This window comes from Nerophis ophidion, linkage group LG06, assembly GCF_033978795.1.
Source record: "Nerophis ophidion isolate RoL-2023_Sa linkage group LG06, RoL_Noph_v1.0, whole genome shotgun sequence".
Taxonomy (NCBI): Eukaryota; Metazoa; Chordata; class Actinopteri; order Syngnathiformes; family Syngnathidae; genus Nerophis; species Nerophis ophidion.
The window spans coordinates 37,888,523-37,912,046 of NC_084616.1; the positions used below are offsets into that span (position 1 = coordinate 37,888,523).

General features: G+C 45.2%; 1 protein-coding gene across 3 annotated transcripts in view; it reads left to right on the forward strand.

Annotated features, from left to right (window-relative positions):
* The window catches only part of LOC133554657 (muscarinic acetylcholine receptor M4-like), an 83,682-nt gene that overhangs the window by 14,163 nt on the left and 45,995 nt on the right, over positions 1 to 23,524 (forward strand). Inside the window, exon 1 of one of the 3 annotated variants that reach the window (XM_061903647.1) lies at positions 2,364 to 2,451. The exons of the other annotated variants lie outside the window; for them this stretch is intronic. The gene's annotated coding sequence lies outside the window, so the exon portion shown is untranslated. Of the gene's footprint in view, positions 1 to 2,363; positions 2,452 to 23,524 lie in introns of those variants that run through there. 3 annotated transcript variants of the gene reach the window in all.

The window sequence follows — 23,524 nt, forward strand, 5'->3', positions numbered from 1 at the left end:
TTACTGTAGATTAACTACGATCAAGTATTGGACAGGATGTCGAAATGTGTAAATAAAGTTGTACTCTATGTAAGAAAAAAATTGGAATACAAACGGTACAAAACGATCCTTATATCTTGTTATCCGTCATTCATTCATCATCCGTAGGCTCGCAACGCTCAATCTCAACAACCACAATGCACCTGCTCCCGCTCCTTTTTTTACATCTGGTTTGCCGCAATGCATTGTGGAACATGCAGTAATTTAGTTAACCCTTTGTTAGGCTATAAAATAGAAAACAAATCAATCCAGTGTAAGTGTTTCTCAAATAATCAATATCAAATACATGTATAAATCAAATCAATTCACTTTTAACTCTTTTTAGCTGTAAATAATAATACATCAATTTATCAACAATTAAATCTAGCATGCAAATTATGAATGATGAGCACACATGAACTATATAACCCATAAGTTACAACAACCTCCCCCCATGAACTACGTTCATCTAAATCTCAAGACAGTACAGTAACTGAATAGGTCTTCTTAGCAAAGTCCCTGAGGGGGTGCGGACGATGCACAACCTGAAAAGTCCATCTCGGCCGGTAAACAGTTCTGTGATTCTTCCCAGTTTACAGGTTTGTCTGGGAGTGTCGTCCTCTCCAATGAGTACAAAATCACCCACCTTCTGTGGGGTGGGTGTTGGTGTGTCACAACGGTGTGCTGACTTCAAGTCCAGCAGGTAATCCTTACGCCAAGTTTTCCAGAAGCTGGTTGTGAGTCTCTGTCTGTACTTCCATCTTCGAGTGATCGCTGCCTTGTTTGCAGTTGGGTGCTGAATGTTAGCAGGGAAGGGCTTTGGTGGCAGAGCGGTCAGCCGTTTTCCCATCAGAAAGTGGGCTGGGGTCAGCGGCTGTTGTTCATCCACTTCATTGTGCACAAATGTCAGAGGCCTTGAGTTTATGATCGCTTCCACTTCTGTCAGTGCTGTGCACATCTCTTCAAAGTTTAGTGAAGCTCTCCCCAGAACTTTCTTCAGGCATATTTTTACTGATCGGACAAGCCTCTCCCAGAATCCACCCCACCAGGCTGCTCGCTCTGCAATGAACTTCCAGGTGCTGCCCTTTTCTGAGAAGAACTCTAACAGCTGGGGTTCTTTGATATATGTCCACAGCTCCTTCAGGTCTTGATCAGCTCTCTTGAATGTTGTGGCATTGTCTGAGTAGATTATTTTGCATAATCCTCTTCTGGAGATAAATATTTTCAGCACTAACAGGAATGTCTCTGTTGACTGATCTGAGACCAGTTCCAGGTGTACTGCTCTGGTGACAGCACAGGTGAATAGCGCGATGTATGACTTCTTCCCAGAATCATCTGCTTTCTCATAAAGTGGCTTAGCAAAATCCACACCTGTGACTTCGAATGGTGTGGATTCAGTTATTCTGTCTTTGGGCAAGGGCGCAGTGATTTACCGTCCAGCTTTTGCTTTGAATCATTTGCAAACGGTGCAGCTGGCCACAGTTCTCTTCACTAGCTGCCTGGCACGCAGGATCCTCCCTTGAACGAGAGTGTCTCTCACTCCTGAGTGCATCACTTTTTCATGACAGCTCTGTATCAGCAGTTTTGAATATCTGTGTTTATTGGGCATAATCCATGGGTTCTGCTCTCTGTATGTGAAATCGGACTGCTGCAGCCTTCCTCCCACACTGAGCCGCTCGTGTTCATCCAGGAAAGGTTTGAATTCTTTAATCTTGCAGTCGTTGTTTAATCCCTTTTTCACCTCCAGTTGTTTCATCTCCTGGCTGAAACTCTGTTGTTGTGTTGTCTTGATCTAGTACTTTTCTGCCTCGAATAACTCGTCAGCATTTAGTTGTCCTTTTTTCTTTGCTTTTGTTTGAGCATTGGCTATGAATCTCTTTATCCAGGCTGTCACTCTGAGGACTCGTTTAAGTTTGCTGTATCTTTCCAGTTTTAACACTGGTTCAGTGGGGTCTGTGTCATTTACAGCAAGCTGCACAGTGATCTGTTGGCTGGACCTTAGTTCTGCATTCATCTTGTCTGGAACATTGTCATTTTCAGTCTCTTCTGACTGATCAGTTGATGTCAGAACGCTGGGCCCCATTCCAACACAGCCTTTCAACACTTTGTCCTCTTGTGGAGAGGTCAGCTGGATTTATCTTTCCTGGGATGTGTGGCCAATCTTTAAGGGTTGGTCACTCTGTTTGCAACAAACTGTTTCCATTTCTGAGCTGAGCTGCAATTCCAATGCAGTGTAATCATTGAGTCTGTCCACATTCTTATCTGATTTGGTTCCAGCTTTAGAGTCGTCATCAAGTTGTTGACTAGTTTCGCTCCAATCACAGCTCACATGAGCTCCAGGCGTGGCAGTGTCATTTTCTTGAGAGGAGCCACCCTGGATTTGGAAGCGACTAGGCTCATTGTAGGTTCTCCATCTGGCGATTCACCTTGCAGGTAGGCTACAACACTGTAAGCTCTTTCACTTGCGTGGCAGAACACATGTAGTGTTAGGGCATGTTTATTTCCTGGTTGCATGTCTGCTCGATACCACCTGGTGTAGCTGGGGCAGTTCTGAACACCACTGTTGACATTCTAGTGTGAGGTCAGGTGGTAGCTCTTCGTCCCAGGAGAGTACTTTCTCCCACATTTCTTGAAACATGCACTTGATTCTATTTGTGAAATAGACAGATTTGGTTTCTTTTCCCTACTTTGCAGTCTCTCCACTACTCCTCCTACCCCTGCACCCGGCCGCTCACTGTTAGAGACAACAGATGATTAGATTAACACGTACAACCTTTTTTTTTTTTTCCCCAAGATGGCGCTGCTGTAGTGGCTGCTGTAGGCAGGAGCTCTGTGCTCTTGTATCATCATTTTGTGTTTCCCTCTTGTTTTCATGTGTTATTATATTTTTTTGCATTTTGGTCCGGGACCCTTTGGGACTGTGTGACAAGGGGTGGCACTTTCGTGACCTCTGTGGTGCTTTTTTGTGGACTTCTGGATCTGCCTCTCGGGAGCCTTTTGGCCATGGAGACCAGCTGCTGGGTCTCTGCTACACCAGAGTCTGTTTGGAGGGACTGGAGGACATGCGGATGAGGGGACAGAGCTGCGGAGCTAGCACTGAGCGCTGGGACGGAGAGGCTCCGCTGTGTCTTGACTGGGTGAGCAGGTGTCGGACACCTCAGTCACCTTGGACGTATCCTCGCTCATCCATGCGGACTGGACACTGGCCGAGAGTGGAGTCGGCTGTCTTGGTTGCTTTGTTGGATCTGCTTCTGTCTCTGGCCATGCTCCCTCCTCCCCAGCGGACGATGGCGTGGAACACCGCAGAGGCCACCACAGTGTATATGTTTATTTTACTTTTTATTCATAGCTGTATGTAGAAGTGTCTGGTTGTATCTTCTGCTTTAATGTCTTTAATGTCCTTTGTGTTCTTTGATGTTTGATGTTTCCCTCTTACACACATGTAAGAGGGATGTGTACTACGGCTATGAGTTGTTCTTTTCCCTTGGCCTCAGTCTGCACCCCCACTCCAGGGCCCAGGCTAAGACCGATTTTTTATTTTATTTTAATCTTCTATTTTTTATTTTTTATTTATTTATTTATTTATTTTTTTTCTCCCCCCCCCCCCTTGTTTACCTGTATGTCATCTTTTTTGTAAGGGGCGCTGGAAGCCGGCAGACCCGTCAGCGATCCTGTTCTGTCTCCCTGTAATGTTTGTCTGATCTTGAATGGGATTGTGCTGAAAATTGTAATTTTCCTGAAGGAACTCTCCTGACGGAATAAATAAAGTACTATCTAATCTAATCTAATCTAATCTAACCTGTGAAATCTATTCACCTGCCAGCTGTGTCTCGCCGTTTGCCCGATGGTGATGGTCCTTAGCACCATGGACAGCGACAGTGACCTTTGCTCCTGCAAGCGTTCTGGCACATCTCCCTCCACACCATTAAAGGCCTACTGAAATGAGATTTTCCTATTTAAACGGGGATAGCAGGTCCATTCTATGTGTCATACTTGATCATTTCGCGATATTGCCATATTTTTGCTGAAAGGATTTAGTAGAGCACATCAACGATAAAGTTCGCAACTTTTGGTCGCTAATAAAAAAGCAGACGATGATGTCACAAGGGTGAGGGCTCCTCACGTCCTCACATTGTTTATAATGGGAGCCTCCAGCAGCAAGAGCTATTCGGACCGAGAAAACGACAATTTCCCCATTAATTTGAGCGAGGATGAAAGATTTTTGGATGATGATATTGATAGCAAAGAACTAGAAAAAAAAAGTTAAAAAAAAAAAGGCGATTGCATTGGGACCGATTCAGATGTTTTTAGACACATTTACTAGGATAATTCTGGGAAATCCCTTATCTTTCTATTGTGTTGGTAGTTTTTTAGTGAGATTAAATAGTACCTGATAGTCGGAGGGGTGTGTCCACGGGTGTCTTGACGCCAGTCTCTGAGTGAAGTCGACAGCAGCTGCATGGACAGCGCAAGCTCAGCTGATCTCCGGTAAGAGGCGACTTTTTACCACAATTTTCTCACCAAAACCTGCCGGTTGACAAGTGGTCGGGAACCATGTTGGCTTGACCGCTCTGATCCATAGTAAAGCTTCACCTATGGGAATTTTAAACAAGAAAACACTGTGTGTTTGTGTGGCTAAAGGCTAAAGCTTCCCACCTCCAGCTTTCTACTTTGACTTCTCCATTATTAATTGAACAAATTGCAAAAGATTCAGCAACACAGATGTCCTGTATAATTGCGCGATGAAAAGAGACAACTATTAGCCGCAAATGGTGCTGCGCTAATATGTCCCCTGCAACCCGGGATGTCACACGCACGCGTCATCATTCCGCGACGTTTTCAACAAGAAACTTCACGGGAAATTTAAAATTGCAATTTGGTAAACTAAACCGACCGTATTGGCATGTGTTGCAATGTTTATATTTCATCGTTGATGTATAAACTATCCGACTGCGTGGTCGGTAGTAGTGGGTTTCAGTAGGCCTTTAAGTTAAAAGTTAAAGTACCAATGATTGTCACACACACACACTAGGTGTGGTGAAATTTGTCCTCTGTATTTGACCCATTCCCTTGTTCACACCCTGGGAGGTGAGGGGAACAGTGGGCAGCAGCGGTGCCGCGCCTGGGAATAATGTTTGGTGATTTATCCCACAATTCCATCCCTTTGATGCTGAGCGCCAAGCAGGGAGGCAATGGGTCCCATTTTTATGGTCTTTGGTATGACTCGGTCGGGGTTTGAACTCACAACCTACCGATCTCATTGCGGACACTCTAACCAATAAAGAGTTTTACTTTATATTTTAGCCAAGAAAGTGGCCAGTGAACTAGACCCTCTGCAGTTTGCCTGTAAGAAGGAGAGAGGTACTGATGATGCTGTGCTGATGTTGCTAAATGCCATCACAAAGCAAGCCGTCAGTCACTAAAGCAAAGTTTTAGTGACTGTTTTAGGTTGTATTTGTAGATTTCGGATTCAGCTTTTAACTCCATGAAATGACACATTCTTTTTAAAAAGTTGGCAGAGTTAAATATTGAGTATGGCCTGATGCTTTAAATCAGAGACTTTCTTTCTTGTCGCCCTTAAATGGTCTGCCTGAACGACATTCTGTCAGGAGAGCTCATCATCAGTACTGGCTGCCACAGCGTAGTGTCCTCTCCCCCTTTGCACTTGCAAATTAATCTGCGATTAACAATAATAATTTTTAAGTGCTCCACAGTGGGTGGAGCTGCTCAAATACGCTGACAGCATTGCTTTCGTTGGCCTGTTAAAGAAATCTGATCCGCCTGGTAAGGCCTCCTAACTTGCCCACACTAAGGCCTTTGAAGAATGCTGTCTGGAGAGCCAGCTAAAAATGTACGTGTTCAAAACAAAGGAACTTGTTGTTCACAAAAATCCAGAGATGACAACAGAAGCAGTTACACTTGATGGCTAGCTTGTTGATACTGTGTAATATCTGGCACAGTCCTTGTTAATCATCTTTGCTTTTTGCAAACAATGACTTTATATTCAAGAAATGTTCACAGCGACTTAGTCTTCCAAGAAGATTTAGGCTCTTGGTGTCAGTCCAAAAGTTTTAGAACTTGTTTATTGTGCACACATTGAGAGTGTTTAAAAAAACTTTTTTACGCATCTCTCTGCTTGGTTTGGTCACTTAACCTGTACAGAGGTGGGTAGTAACGCGCTACATTTACTCTGTTACATCTACTTGAGTAACTTTTGGGATAAATTGTACTTCTAAGAGCAGTTTTTATGCAACATACTTTTACTTTTACCTGAGTATATTTATAGAGAAGAAACGCTACTTTTACTCCGCTCCATTCATGTACATTCAGCTCGTTACTCGCTACTTTTTTTTTATCGATCTATTCATGTTTGTTTTGGTTTTTCAAAGTAGGTTCTCCGCATGCCTGCGTTTCACCAATCACATGTAGTCACTGGTGACGTTGGACCAATCAAACAGAGCCAGACGGTCACGTGACCGTCACACGTCGAATCCGACTTAAAAAAGTTGAAAAACTTATTGGGGTGTACCATTTAGTGGTCAATTGTTTGAAATATGTACTGTACTGAGCAGTCTACTAATAAAAGTTTCAATCAATCAATCAAAAGTGTAAAAGAAAAGAGACACTTTTTATTTCAACCGTACTTCCTGTCAAAAGCCTAAAGGATGATCGTACAGTTCCTGTCTTCACAATAAAAGTGTAGCTCCATCGCGCCTGCGCTAACAAAATAAGAGTCTCCGAAAGCCAGCGCAAACAAGCGAGCAAGCTACGGAGTATGCCTCCAATGTATTTATTATAAAGTGTGTAAAAAGGAATATAGAAGCTGGACAAATAAGATGCCAAAAACCAACGACTTTTATGTGGTATTAGACAGAAAGGAAGAACTTTTTCTCCTCCATTTGGAAACGTGGAGGTTTTCAGCACTACTGATTCCAATCAATGCAAGTCATCAGAATCAGGTAATACACCAACTTATATTCTTGTCATCATGAAAGATAGGAATCTATGTGTTAAACATGCATATATATTCATTAAAACACCTTTAACATGTAAACAAAAACGGCAAAATAAATATAAATTATATACTGTATATATATATATATATATATATATGTATGTATATGTGTGTATATATATATATATATATATATATATATATATATATATATATATATATATATATATATATATATATATATATATATATATATATATATATATCCATCCAATTCCTACTGCTTATTCCCTTTTGAGGTCGCGGGGGGCGCTGGCACCTATTTCAGCTACAATCGGGCGGAAGGCGGAGTACACCCTGGACATATTAATATATATGATATGTGTGTGTATGTATATGAGACGTGTGTGTATGTATGTATATATGTAGATCCCCTTCGACTTGGTCATTTATGAAATAATTGATTGACGTTGAAAAACTTATTGGGGTGTTACCATTTAGTGGTCAATTGTACGGAATATGTACTGTACTGTGCAATCTACTAATACAAGTTTCAGTCAATCAATCAATGAATGCCTACTGAGCCTATGGTGCTGTTAAGTTATTGTGGCTGAATTTGCCTTTTTTTTATTTTAATGTATTATTATTTAATATATATTATTGTTTTAGTTGCTTAAGAGATATTCCTGGCTCTGAATTTGCTCATTGCTATTTTTATGTTTTTGTGCATTATTTGTTGCCATAATGAGGTTACTCATCAGTTACTCAGTTCTTGAGTAGTTTTTTCACAACATACTTTTTACTTTTACTCAAGTAAATATTTGGGTGACTACTCCTTACTTTTACTTGAGTAATAAATCTCTAAAGTAACAGTACGCTTACTTGATTACAGTTTTTGGCTACTCTACCCACCTCTGGACCTGTATGTGTAAATACAGAATAGTTAAAATGGCTGGTAAAATTGTAATACAACCCCAGAAATCTCTGGGTCACATTTACACTGACAGGATGAGGAGGAAAGCTTAGAGGATTGTGGCAGATGACTCATATAGTGACCAGTGTCAAAGGTCCTTTTAAAATGTCCCGAATGCCGTTTGAATTCTTGATGTGACTATGACAGTTTGACCTCCCTACTGTCACTGTTTGCCCTTAACTTCCTCTCAAACTGTGCACATTTGTTATGAAGCACAACATGGACAAACAACAAACATTCAATATCTTTAGTCAGTGAAAAGCATGCACTCAACAAACAAATCACAACCTCTCACTCACCATGGCTCTGAACTGGTGGCTAAAAGAGTCAGGGTGGGGCTGGGTGCTTTATGCAGGTGAACACAAATTCCCTTACTGATTAGGTCCTATTTGGGCCAAACCGTGGTTCTCAAAAGCTGGGTGTTAGAGAAGGACACTGGACAAATAAACGTTCTGATCTCCAAGCCTGAATCTGCTGTAGCAAAAATGTCTGATCTACAAGCTCCAATGTACTTTTAGACATGTGACGGTTTATTTATGGTGTATTTAAAAAAGAACAGCATTCTTGATCCCCCCGTCAAATTGGTCCCAGCTTTTGGGGGGGGGGGGGCTACGGGGTATTTGAGTGGAAAAATGCAATTTTTTTGACAGTCTGCTGTCTGTCACTGGCAGACTTATAGGTACACTGTCCTGAGCAGGACCTCAGGTTTCCATGCATCACCAAAAATCTGCTGAGGTGATTATTTTGATGATGAGATTATGTTGTTTTATAACCGGTTAAATGAGTTTGTTTGCTTTGTTAATTAATTTTGCTAAATCAAGGGTTAGTGCATCTGCCTCACAATACGAAGTTCCTGCAGTCCTGGGTTCAAATCCAGGCTTGGGATCTTTCTGTGTGGAGTTTGCATGTTCTCCCCGTGAATGCGTGGGTTCCCTCCGGGTACTCCGGCTTCCTCCCACTTCCAAAGACATGCACCTGGGGATAGGTTGATTGGCAACACTAAATTGGCCCTAGTGTGTGAATGTGAGTGTGAATGTTGTCTGTCTATTTGTGTTGGCCCTCCGATGAGGTGGCGACTTGTCCAGGGTGTACCCTGCCTTCCGCCCGATTGTAGCTGAGATAGGCGCCAGCGCCCCCCGCGACCCCGAAAGGGAATAAGCGGTAGAAAATGGATGGATGGATGGAATTTTGATAATTTCATTCTTTATTTTGACATATTTGATTATTGACATGTGATTGTGAATAAAGTACATGTGTTTTGTTATAATGGATGATATACCTTTTGATTATTTGATTAAGTTTGAATATGCTCATTTTGATTATTTAGGCCTATATTTGATTTAACGCATGCAACTTTGAAATTGATTTAGAATGTATATTTACTATATACACTAAACTAATATTACCTCAATTTATTACTATTGTAGATTTTGGTGCTTGGATTCCTGTTGATTATTGTTCACATTTGACACTTTGAGGTTTAAACACATGATTGTAAACTGTTTACAACTGTGTGCCTTGCCATCCTTGGTTTAAAAGTCCAGTTTACAAAGGTTACATTACCTTCACCGGGGTCTGACAGTGACAAAGTGAACAAATCCACATTTGACCTGAACTGCTTTACTTTTATGTTTTAGACTTACACTTCCTTTATTGTCATTCAAATTTGAACTTTACATTACAGATAAAAACAAAATTGCGTTGAATTAGCTTGTGAATATGCAGGATAAAAGAGCAATAAGGTGCAGAGTGTTTGTATTTACAAAAGAAGGTGCAGATATAAATAGATAGATTACTGTACAAGGTTCTCATAGTCATCATTGTCACCGACGTCCCACTGGGTCATCATTGCCCCCTTTCCTTGCCCTTATGTGGGCCTACCGAGGATGTCGTAGTGGTTTGTGTTGTGGTTTGTGCAGCCCTTTGAGACACTAGTGATTTAGGGCTATATAAGTAAACATTGATTGATTGATTGGTAAATATATTGCACTTTACCATATGCATCCACGTTTTTGTTATGTTATATCGTCTTTAGAGTCCAGCGAATTAATCTATGTTGGGGGGGAATTGAGGGGATTATTATGATGCGTTCAAGAGTTTTATGGCCTGAGGGAAGAAGCTGTTACAGAACCTGGAGGTTCTGCTACAGAGGCTGTGGAACCTCTTTCCAGAGTCCAGCAGTGAAAACAGTCCTTGGTGGGTGTGGGAGGAGTCTCTACTGATTTTCTGAGCCCTGGTCAGGCAGCGGCTTTTTGCAATCTCCCAGATAGGAGGAAGAGGAGTCCTGATGATCTTTTCCGCTGTTCTCACTACTCTTTGTTTTATTCTTTTAGAGCCTACCTTTTAGTTTCTTTCATTCCTGTTTTTACCTAACCTCTGTTTGTATTGTCTGTTAAATGTTTTATATGACATTGTTTGAACAAAGGGCTTCACGGTGGGAGAGGGGTTAGTGCGTCTGCCTCACAATACGAAGGTTCTGCAGTCCGGGGTTCAATCCCAGGATCGGGATCTTTCTGTGTAGAGTTTGCATGTTCTCCCCGTAAATGCGTGGGTTCCCTCCGGGTACTCCGGCTTCCTCCCACTTCCAAAGACATGCACCTGGGATAGGTTGATTGGCAACCCTAAATTGGCCCTAGTGTGTGAATGTGAGTGTGAATGTTGTCTGTCTATCTGTGTTGGCCCTGCGATGAGGTGGCGACTGGTCCAGGGTGTACCCCACCTTCCGCCCGATTGTAGCTGAGATAGGCGCCAGCGCCCCCCGCGACCCCAAAAAAGGGAATAAGCGGTAGAAAATGGATAGATGGATTTTTGTACAAAACCCATAACCAGTGAAATTGGCACAATGTGTAAATCGTAAATAAAAAAGACGACTCTGTTACCGCCTGCTGCCATCTTGTGGTTTGTATGCTCTTTTCCCTTGTTGGTGCAGTAGACCTGTCTCTTACTTTTTGTCTTCCTCAGAGTTTCTGTGTTTCCTGTGGGTGGAGCTGCAAGACGTGCACAACTCTGTTTAATCCCACCAGCACTACTTTAGCAGCACCTGGTCAGCTGGATGGCACTCGGCTATTCCACTCCTTGACTCCGATCGGATGAAGACTCCTATGCTCCTTGTATTTTTGCTACATACCATCTTAACTATTTCCAGTGCCATCCAGCTTGGTATGTACGTTGTTAGTTTGCACGTCTTGCAACTTCGACCCAAGTTTAGTTAGTTTGTATATTAGCTTTTGTTCTTTTTGTCACGGTGCTCTTTTGTGTTCTCTTTTTTTGCACTGTTGCTTTTTGTTATATTTTATTTTTGGATCATTGTTGTGATTGCTTCTTTTGTGAAGTAAAGAGCTATTTACTCACACACCAATCTGCATCCTTGGGTTCCTCTGTTCCACTTTTAATTATATGGTGAGAGATTCAATGATTTGCAAAACATTTTCCACCTATATATACCTTAAATATACTGCAAAGACTAGATACTTAATGTTCAATCTTTTATTTTATTTTTTGCAAATAATCATTTACTTAGAATTTAATGACAACAACACATTGCAAAAAAATGGCACTGGGGCACTTTTACCACTGTGTTGCATGGCCTTTCCTTTTAACAAGACTCAGTAAAAGTTTGGGAAATGAGGAGACCAATTTTTTAAGCTTTTCAGATGGAATTCTTTCTCATTCTTACTTGATGTTCATACGACTTAAGTACAGTCCGAGGTCTTCGTTGTCGTATTTCATAATGCGCCACACATTTTCAATTGGAGACAGGTCTGGACTACAGGCAGGCCAGTCTAGTACCCGCACTATTTTACTACAAAGCCACGCTGTTGTAACACGTGGCTTGGCATTGTTTTGCTGAAATAAGCAGGCGTGAAAAAGATGTTACTTGATTGGCAACATGTGTTGCTCCAAAACCTGTATGTACCTTTCAGCATTAATCGTGCCTTCATAGATTGATTGATTGATTGACTGAAACTTGTATTAGTAGATTGCACAGTTCAGTACGTATTCCGTACAATTGACCACTATATGGTAACACCCGAATAAGTTTTTCAACTTGTTTAAGTCGGGGCCCACGTAAATCAATTCATGGTACAAATATATACTATCATCATAATACAGTCATCACACAAGTAAATCATCAGAGTATATACATTGAATTATTTACATTATTTACAATCCGGGGGTTGGGATGAGGAAGGTTTGGTTGATATCAGCACTTCAGTCATCAACAATTGCATCATTAGAGAAATGGACATTGAAACAGTGTAGTTCTGACTTAGTAGGATATGTACAGCGAGCAGAGAACATACTGAGTTCAGATAGCATAAGAACAAGTATATACATTAGAAATACATTTTTATTATTTACATTTGGTTATTTACAATAGATGTGTAAGTTGCCCATGCCTTGCACTAAGACACCCACATACTGTACAATCACAGATGCTGGCTTTTGAACTTTGCGCCTCTAACAGTCCGGATAGTTATTTTCCTCTTTGTTCCGGAGTCAGACCACAGAACACATTTATACTTTGCATCAGTCCGTCTTAGATGAGCTTTTCTGGATGTTGTTGATAAATGGCTTTCGTTTTGCATTGTACAGTTTTAACTTGCACGTACAGTTGTAGCGATAAACTGTAGTTACTGACAGTGGTTTTCTGAAGCCTTTTTGAGCCCATGTGGTGATATCCTTTACACATTGATGATGCAGTACCGCCTGAAGGATCAAAGGTCACAGGCATTCAATTTTGGTTTTCATACCCAATACCCACCTGTTTCCATTTACACTTTTTACCTGTGAGATGTTCCAAATACGTGTTTGATAAGCATTCCTTAACTTTCTTTTTTGCCACTTGTGCCATCTTTTTATAAACATGTTGAAGCCATCAAATTCCAAATGAGCTAATATTTGCAAAAAATAACAAAGTTTACCAGTTTGAACGTTATGTATCTTGTCTCTGCAGTCCATTCAATTGAATATAGGTTTAAAAGGATTTGAAAAGGTAGAAGGAGCCTAAACTAGTGCCCGAGGTAGAGAAATTCCGCCTGGATATAGTCGGACTCACCTCGACGGACAGCAAGGGCTCTGGAACCAGAGAAGGACTGGACTCTCTTCCACTCTGGCGTTGCACGCAGTGAGAGGCGACGAGCTGGGGTAGCAATTATTTTTCCCCCCCCGGCTCAAAGCCTGTACGTTGGAGTTCAACCCAGTGGATAAGAGGGTAACCTCCCTCCGCCTTCGGGTGGGGGAAACGGGTCCTGACTGTTGTTTGGGCTTAAGCACCAAACAGCAGTTCAGAGTACCCACCCTTTTTGGATTCACTCGAGGGAGTACTGGAAAGTGCTCCCCCGGGTGATTCCCTTGTCCTACTGGGGGACCTCAACGCCCATGTTGACCACGACAGTAAAACCTGGATAGGCGTAATTGGGAAGAATGGCCGCCCGAATCTGAAGCCGAGTGATGTTTCGTTATTGAACTTTTGTGATCGTCACAGATTGTCCATAACAAAAACCATGTTCAAACATAAGGGTGTCCATATGTGCACTTGGCACCAGGACACCCTAGGCCGCAGTTCCATGATCGACTTTGTAGTTGTGTCATCGGATTTGCGGCCTCATGTTTTGGACACTCGGGTGGTGGTGAGTTGGCTGCGATGGTGGGGGAGGATGCCGGACAGACCTGGCAGGCCCAAATGCATTGTGAGGGTCTGCTGGGAACGTCTGGCAGAGTCTCCTGTCAGAGAGAGTTTCAATTCCCACCTCCGGAAGAACTTTGAACATGTCACGAGGGAGGTGCTGGACATTGAGTCCGAGTGGACAATGTTCCGCACCTCTATTGATTTGAGCTGTGGCCGCAAGGTAGTTGGTGCCTGTCGTGGCGGTAATCCTAGAATTCGTTGGTGGACACCAGTGGTGAGGGATGCCATAAAGCTGAAAAAGGAGTCCTATCGGGTTCTTTTGGCTCATAGGACTCCGGAGGCAGTGGATAGGTACCGACAGACTAAGCGGTCGCGGAGGCAAAAACTCGGACATGGGAGGAGTTCGGGGAAGCCATGGAAAATGAATTCTGGACGGCTTCGAAGCGATTCTGGACTACCATCCGCTGCCTCAGGAAGGGGAAGCAGTGCACTGTCAACACTGTGTATGGTGCGGATGGTGTTCTGCTGACTTCGACTGCGGATGTTGTGGATCGGTGGAAGGAATACTTCGAAGACCTCCTCAATCCCACCAACATGTCTTCCTATGAGGAAGCAGTGCCTGGGGACTCTGTGGTGGGCTCTCCTATTTCTAGGGCTGAGGTTGCTGAGGTAGTTAAAAAGCAAGGCCCCGGGGGTGGATGAGAGCCGCCCGGGGGTCCTTAAGGCTCTGGATGCTGTGGGGCTATCTTGGTTGACATGACTCTGCAGCATCGCGTGGACATCGGGGGCGGTACCTCTGGATTGGCAGACCGGGGTGGTGGTCCCTCTCTTTAAGAACGGGGACCAGAGGGTGTGTTCTAACTATCGTGGGATCACATTCTTCAGCCATCCAGGTAAGGTTTATTCAGGTGTACTGGAGAGAAGGTTACACCGGATAGTCGAAACTCAGATTCAGGAGGAACAGTGTTGTTTTTCATCCTGGTTGTGGAACTGTGGACTAGCTTTATACTCTCGGCAGGGTCCTTGAGGGTGCATGGGAGTTTGCCCAACCATTCTACATGTGCTTTGTGGACTTGGAGAAGGCATTCGACCGTGTCCCTCGGGAAGTCCTGTGGGGAGTGCTCAGAGAGTATGGAGTACCGGACTGTCTGATTGTTGCGGTCCGCTCCTTGTACAATCAGTGTCAGACCATGGTCCGCATTGCCGGCAGTAAGTCGGACACGTTTCCAGTGAGGGTTGGACTACGCCAAGGCTGCCCTTTGTCACACATTCTGTTCATAACTTTTATGGACAGAATTTCTAGGCGCAGTCAAGCCGTTGAGGGGTTCAGGTTTGGTGGCCCTAGGATTAGGTCTCTGCTTTTTGCAGATGATGTAGTCCTGATGTCTTCATCTGGCCGGTATCTTCAGCTCTCACTGGATCGGTTCGCAGCTGAGTGTGAAGCGACCGGAATAAGAATCAGCACCTCCAAATCCGAGTCCATGGTTCTCGCCCGGGAAAGGGTGGAATGCCATCTCCGGGTTGGGGTGGAGACCCTGCCCCAAGTGGAGGAGTTCAAGTACCTAGGAGTCTAGTTTACGAGTGAGGGAAGAGTGGATCGTGAGATCGACAGGCGGCTCAGTGCGGCGTCTTCAGTAATGCGGACGCTGTATCGATCCGTTGTGGTGAAGAAGGAGCTGAGCCGGAAGGAAGAGAAGCCAGATGAGGTGGTTCGGGCATCTGGTCAGGATGCCACCCAAACACCCTAAACGTGCCCTAAACACCTAGGGAGGTGTTTAGGGCACGTCCTACCGGTAGGAGGCCACGGGGAAGACCCAGGACACGTTGGAAAGACTAGGTCTCCCGGCTGCCCTGGGAACGCCTCGGGATCCCCCGGGAAGAGCTGGACGAAGTGGCTGGGGAGAGGAAAGTCTCCGCTTTCCTACTTAAGCTGCTGCTCCCGCGACCCGACCGCAGATAAGCGGAAGAAGATGGATGGATGTATTTTGTCAAAATCTTTATGTGGGTTACGTATTTCTTATGCTGAGAAATTATGAAACAGCTGCGAAAACGCACTGGGTGATGCAAGCAGTTCTCCCGCCTCATGGTGGTAGAGGGCGTTAGTGATCCCAGGGATCATTCTTGCGACTACTCGGCTGCAGAATAAGTGACAACAATCTACAGTTAGCAAGCCAAGTGCAGCGGCAGCGATCGTTTATTTTTTCCTCTCGCCTGGACTTTTAAAATGGAGGATTACATATTTAAAATAAAACAGTTTTGTAAACTGGACTTTTAATCGAAGCAGGAGGTAATAATTAAAGGAAGACCAACGCCGAAGCTAAAAGGTTTGCGTCAGACTTCGGGACAGAAGACCCGTACTTTTCAAACGGCGTGGTGCACACAAAAAGGCTGGCTGTTGGGATGTCCAGACAGAAACCGCCTTTTCTGTGACAATGTCTGGACTCAGATGGGATATTGTTACCTGAAGAATTTGTAGAGAAGTCTCATCAAAAATGAGCGGTCGACCACTCACATTCAGAGCCAAATCGCGCTCAAAACGTTCGGGATGTCCAGGATAGGCTTGGCTTTGGATGAACTGCGAAGACTCAACATCAGCACCCACAATGCTAAGGTAAAGGAGAACCGAGAGATTTTAAAATACCTCATCAATATCACCTGCTTCCTCGCCAAACAGCAACTGGCATTCCGTGGAAATGATGAAAGTAAAGGCTCTACCAATCGTGGCCACTATGTTGAACTATTGCATGCTATTGCTGAGAATGATCATGATGACAGTCTAGCTAGACATTTGGAGACACCCACTGTATTTTCTGGTTTAATGATTTAATCAAAGCAGCTGGGGATGTCATTAGAAATGACATTAAAAAAGCGATCATTTGTTGCTGTAGAAGTGGACGAGACCACAGATGTCACAAACCAAGTTCAGATTTCTGTCATATGTGGCTACAACTGAAGCAGGTTGTGCGGTGAGGGAGGCGTTTTTGGGATTTGATGACGTCAGTAATGACAGATGCGCTCCTGCCATTGCTGAGTATGTCCTGGGATTGTTGGAGAAGTATGACTGTGTTGAAAAGCTTGTAGCTCAGACCTATGATGTACGCTGTAATGGCCTCAGAGATTAATGGCGTGCAAGCTTAAATTAAAGAAAGAGTGCCTGAAGCCATGTTCACCCACTGTTACGCACACAAGCTGAACTTAGTGCTATTGCATTCAGCAAAGTGCATGCCCGATGGTCGCACGTTTTTTAAAACAGCTGAGGGACTAGCCTCATTTTTCAGCAAGTCCACAAAGCGCACTCACTTGCTGGATGATGTTGTCAAGCGCCGTTTACCCAGAGCAGCGCCCACAAGATGGAGCTCTAACTCTATGCTGCTGCAGACAATAAGCATGCACCACGATGATCTGCGCGCGTTATTTCACATCATCATTGAAAATCCTGACAGCTGGGATAATGACACGCTAATGATGGCAGCAGGATACGATCAGTGGCTGTCAAAAGCATCTACATGCTTTCTCCTTATGGTATATAAGGACATTTTCAATGAGACTAATGCACTTTTTAAGAGTGCTGCAAAACAAAGTGATGGACATTGAATATTGTCTTGCACGCATCCGCGACACCATTGCAACTCACGAGCGCATGAGACTGGAGTTCAAAAGTTTCTGTGACTGATTTGAGAAGAAATGCAGCGCACTTGGCCTGGCAGAGAGTGAGGCAGACAGTCAATTAGATTTGAACAAAAACGAGTGTTCTGTAACATTCTGTGTGACATAAGCTATCAAATGAAGGCTAGGTTTGATCATTTTGGTGAGCTGGCTTTCCTTGGTTTGGTTGATTGTTCAAAATTCAGTGAAATGTCAAAACATTTTGATGACACAAAACTGCAGAGCCTGTCAAAATATGCCAGATTATTTGACTTTGTGCAACTAAAGTCTTGTTAGTCTGTATAGCTCACAAACGGTGAGGGATGAACAGCTTCTCAGCTTTTTTGCCCAGAAGGACCTCATCCAAACTGTTCCTGAGGCGACAAAGTTACTCCAGATTGTGCTCACTTTTCCAGCTACTACAGCATCGGTGGAGCGGTCATTCTCAGCACTGAAAAGAATCAAAACATACATTCGGAACAGGACCGATCAAGGAAGACTTGCTTCCCTGGCAGTGATCTCCATCGAGACAGAGAGACTTTTAAAACTGAAGAAATATAAGGAATACTTCTATAAACAAGTTATTGATGCTTTTGTTCAAAAGGAGCGGCGCATGGACTTCATTTATAAGTAAAGGTAAGAACATAATAACGTTTTTTGTTTTTTTTAATTAAATGTGCTTTTTTTGTGTGCTACAGTTTGTATGTGTAAAGAATGCTGGTATGAGCTTTTAAACATAACCCGTTAACTGCTGCCAGTCAAATGGTGAATAAGATACTCTTTAGGGTTCATATGTTTGTAAATCTGACTGTGATGAAGTCAGTGCCTCACCAGCTATGAACCTCACCGCACGTCACTGTTAGGTGGAAATACCACAGAATAACATTACAGAACATCTTTGGCAAAGCATGATTGTAGAGTAAAACAATTTTTGTTGTTTTGTTGGTCAAACTAGATTTGAAGCGTAGCACTATTATTGTGAAGCCGGACATTTGCGATTGGTATGCGAAAAGATTTGACATATTTTGACAAAAGTCTCCAATACAAGTGACTTTAGACTTCCTCTCAACTGTCTTTTTTTCTGCTGGGTTTTATTCTATCTTTACTGAAACAGTTCGAGTAACATTTTATGTTTTTGATGGACTCAACAGTAATGTAAGCACGGACGTGAAGCCCCTTCTCACTACAAGCAGCAAAGAGCGCCAGCGGCATTCATTCCAATGATGTTGTCTCACGGCGATTGAATATACAATTGTTTTGTCTTGTCCTGGCTTTGGATCTGAGACCTTTGTAATGTCCAGCTTTCTTTGTACATTTCTCTTCGCTATGTTCCCTCTTGTGACACCACACTAACTGGACGCCATTACATTTCGTCAATCTACGGGCTGAGGGTCAAAAAGGAGTAAGGATGTTAATCGTGCAATAAAAAATAAGTATCCCTGTTAAAGGAACTTATAGTTTATAAGTTGTTATCGCGTTTACTTTGACAGCCCAAATTATATTAATACTTTTATATATTATGATTACATTAGTGCTTAATTTCGTCCCAAAATAATGCTGGCAATAAAGTTATTTCTCGCCATTAACTTAATTTGAGGCTAAATGTTACAGATTGGTTTTGGTCAAATTCTGTAGCTTTAATAAAATGTTTAATACAAATTTTGTTAGCCTTTAATTTTATTGTATTTTTGTCCAACAGACAAGCTGACATTTTTTGTCTATAGGTCCTTTGTTATGTATTGCAGAGGACGTGACGGCAAACGGACACCAGGTGGCAGTAGTGTACAGAGATTTAATATATACATATATTAAATCACATATCTATAATAATCAAACAATAGAAAACGAACTAAGGGAATGGAATGTGAACTATAGATTCAAAAGTGTATGTGGTGTGAGGCTATGTGTGTAGGTTAACTGAAGTGTGTGTTACCAACGTGTTAACGAGAGTGAAGGAACGTCCAAGGGAACAAGCAGGTGATCCGGGATACAAGCGGGGGTCCGTGGGGCTGAGAGGGGCGTCAAGAGATCCGAGTCCAAAGCGGGGGGTCGAGGATAGAGGGAGGCAGTCAAAGTCCAGAGGTAGAAGAGAGACGCACAGCTCTCTTTCCAGGCAACGGGGGGCACTGCGGAAGAGACACAAGGAAACACACTGAGAACATGGAGAGGGAAAATCACAGGGAGAGCAGGATCGCATAACGCAGGATTACAGCTTACTGAACATCAGTAGAGAACTAAGTTCCCGCGCGGATCCCTGGGTCCACTGGTCTCTTAAGCAGCTCATCGTCATCAGTCACAGGTGTGTAATGCGACCGGCTGCGGCAGAGAGTGGGCGCGGTCCGCTTGAGTGCGGGGGCGTGTCTGGAATGCGCTGTCAGCAGGTCCTCAGGTTGGACTCGCAGCGGAGGGAGACGCAGAATGCGCATGTCCCACAACAGTATCCCCCCCCTTATGGACAGATTCCAGATGTCCTGGAGGTCGAACCCCCCCAAAAACAGGAACAAAAGTGGAGGGAGGGTGGAGGGGCAAACTGGTGGTGGGTCGTTGGCCCAGGTGTCCCCGAATCCACCGGGGACGAGTCTGGTGGCGGCGGCGAGTAGAACGTCGCTGAGGCCGGCGAGGCGGGCGACCAAGGAACGGCCACCATCTTGGCCGTCGGGGAGGCGGACTCGAGTGGCGCCATGGTGCGTCTCCCCAGAAACGAGGAGGTGACGTCGGAGGCGTGGAAGCAGCAGAAGACGTCGTCTGAGGCGTAGAGGAATAGGCGGACGTCATCGGCGGCGTGGAAGCGGCAGGCGTCATTGGAGACGGAGACGAGGAGGGCATCTGGGGAGCTGACCGAGGTGCTGAAGTCGGTGCTGCAGGCCGAGGGGCAGCGGTCGAGGCCAGCCTGGGAGCTGGTGGAGACACAGGGGCCAGCCAGGGAGCTGGCGGAGATGAGGGGGTCAGCCTGGGGACTGGCGCTAACTCGAAAGCTAGCTCGGAGGCTAGGGCTAGCGCTAGCTCGGGCGCTAGCCAAGCGACAGATGCTAGCTCAGGCGCTAACCAAGCGACAGATGCTAGCTCGGGCGCTAGCCGAGCGACAGATGCTAGCTCGGGCGCTAGCCGAGCGACAGATGCTAGCTCGGGCGCTAGCCGAGGTACAGATGCTAGCTCGGGCGCTAGCCGAAGGACAGATGCTAGCTCGGGCGCTAGCCGAGGGACAGATGCTAGCTCGGGCGCTAGCCGAGGGACAGATGCTAGCTCGGGCGCTAGCCGAGGGACAGATGCTAGCTCTAGCGCTAGCCGAAGGACAGATGCTAGCTCTGGCACTAGCCGAGGGACAGATGCTAGTTCGGGCGCTAGCCGAGTGACAGATGCTAGTTCGGGCGCTAGCCGAGTGACAGATGCTAGTTTGGGCGCTAGCCGAGTGACAGATGCTAGTTCGGGTTGCTAGCCGAGTGACAGATGCTAGTTCAGGTGCTAGCCGAGGGACAGATGCTAGTTCGGGCGCTAGCCGAGTGACAGATGCTAGTTCGGGCGCTAGCCGAGTGACAGATGCTAGTTTGGGCGCTAGCCGAGTGACAGATGCTAGTTCGGGTGGTAGCCGAGTGACAGATGCTAGTTCGGGTGCTAGCCGAGTGACAGATGCTAGTTCGGGTGCTAGCCGAGTGACTGGTGGCTGCGGCTGGGAAAAGCGGAAGATAGTTGGGACTTGTCTGGCAGGGGTTAACCTGTCTGGGTGCTGCTGTGCCCCCACACCAGCACAGCCACCAGTACTATCCCCCACCTCCGAAAGCGGATGCCAGACGCTTACTGCTGGCTGAGGAACAGTCACAAAGGGTGGGAAGAGGGTGTCCAGTCGACGAGAAAATTCCTCGATCCCTACGGCACTATTAAACAGTCCCTTGAAGGGGTGTTGAGGGTTAGAAAAATTGTCCATGGTGGAGGAAAAAGAAAAAGACATCCTGAGAGGGGCAAAAAGGAAGGAGGAAGGGAGAAAAAAAATGTCACTGGGGCGGAGCCAAAGTCACTGAGGGCGAGGCTATAAAACAAAAAAAACCTGTGCCGTCAGGTCCTACTATAAAATTTGGTGGGAACTTACGGTTATGTATTGCAGAGGACGTGACGGCAAACGAACACCAGGTGGCAGTAGTATACAGAGATTTAATATATATATATATATTGGGGATAGGTTGATTGGCAACATTAAATTGGCCCTAGTGTGTGAATGTGAGTGTGAATGTTGTCTGTCTATCTGTGTTGGCCCTGCGATGAGGTGGCGACTTGTCCAGGGTGTACCCCGCCTTCCGCCCGATTGTAGCTGAGATAGGCGCCAGCGCCCCCCGCGACCCCGAAAGGGAATAAGCGGTAGAAAATGGATGGATGGATGGATAAATCACATATTTATAATAATCAAACAATAGAAAACGAACTAAGGGAATGGAATGTGAACTATAGATTCAAAAGTGTATGTGGTGTGAGGCTATGTGTGTAGGTTAACTGAAGTGTGTGTTACCAACGTGTTGACGAGAGTGAAGGAACGTCCAAGGGAACAAGCAGGTGATCCGGGATACAAGCGGGGGTCCGTGGGGCTGAGAGGGGCTTCAAGAGATCCGAGTCCAAAGCGGGGGGGGGTCGAGGATAGAGGGAGGCAGTCAAAGTCCAGAGGTAGAAGAGAGACGCACAGCTCTCTTTCCAGGCAACGGGGGGCACTGCGGAAGAGACACAAGGAAACACACTGAGAACATGGAGAGGGAAAATCACAGGGAGAGCAGGATCGCATAACGCAGGATTACAGCTTACTGAACATCAGTAGAGAACTAAGTTCCCGCGCGGATCCCTGGGTCCACTGGTCTCTTAAGCAGCTCATCGTCATCAGTCACAGGTGTGTAATGCGACCGGCTGCGGCAGAGAGTGGGCGCGGTCCGCTTGAGTGCGGGGGCATGTCTGGAATGCGCTGTCAGCAGGTCCTCAGGTTGGACTCGCAGCGGAGGGAGACCCAGAATGCGCATGTCCCACAACATCCTTCAGCTCAATAATAACGATGAGTAAATAATACATACAATGTCTTTCAAGGAAATTATATTTGTTCTTTTTCTTTCAATTGAAAAATGTGGTGTTATGTAAATCTAAACAAATTAAATTAAACAAAAATTGTAGTACAGTGTGGCGGGCACTAGGACCATGCACACACTAAGCAGAATGAGTGTGGTTTGTGTCTTCAGGGACACACTTTAAAGGTGCATATTGTGTTGTGTTTCTGATTCTCATGTTGGCAGTCTATGAATAAAGACCTAAAAAGAAACAACGCTGTGTTCTTGCATTTGCCACATTGGTGACCCCGACAATGTTTTGCATAGAAGAGGTGTCTTCATCGGCCATGTCGCCCCAGCTCCCGCAAACTGCAACTCCAGCAACCTGCATGCTTCCGGAGTTTTGGCAGAGCGACATCCTGGTTCGTTCCAGCACGTCGAGTCTCTTTTCACCCTGTGAGGAATCGCTGGCGATGACTCCCTGTATCACTTGGTGGTGACGGCCCTCGACCAGGCGACCACTCACGAAACCATCCACAAAACGCCAAGTACCCCGCCCTCGATAATCTCCTGCTTCGGAGATTTACTCTGACTGACGCTGAGAGAGCAGATAGACTTCTTTCCCTGCCGGGTTTGGGCGGTAGCACCGCCGTGGATTTAATGAACAGTATGCTGTTGCTGTTGGATCCGAAGAAGGCGGGTTAATTTTCCCACATCTTTTCTTGCTGCAGTTTCCACCTGCGGCCCGTGCGGTGCTAGCTAACTCCACTTCTCTGGCCTACCGGGCCTTGGCTGAAGAAGCTGACCGGGTGCTTCTGGCTTCCAGCTGGTTTGCCGTGCAGAGCGTAGAAGCTCCCCCGCTGCAGCAAGACGCGAAGCAAGCCAGTGCTTCTTCCATCAACGTTTTGGCGCATTTGCTTCTTCACGGCCCCGGGAAACTCCAACGCCGGCGTTCAGTAGCGGCTGTGGGTGCCAGCATATCAAGCGAGCTGCTTTTCATCGCTGACTCGTCGTCAAGGAGACGTTTCCTGGTGGACTCCGGTTTGCAAGTCAGTCTGTTACCTGCCACGGACACGGACAAGGCGACAAGTGGCTGCGGGCCGCTGCTGAATGCCGCCAACGGCTTGTCAATCGACACTTTCGGCTCCAGGTTGGTGACTGTGTGCTTCCATGGACGTAATTTCCAGTGGGATTTTATCATCGCCGAATTATTGGCGCAGATTTTCTGTGTGCTAATGGACTGCTTGTTGATGTTGCTAACCGCCGATTGATTGATGCTGTGTCTT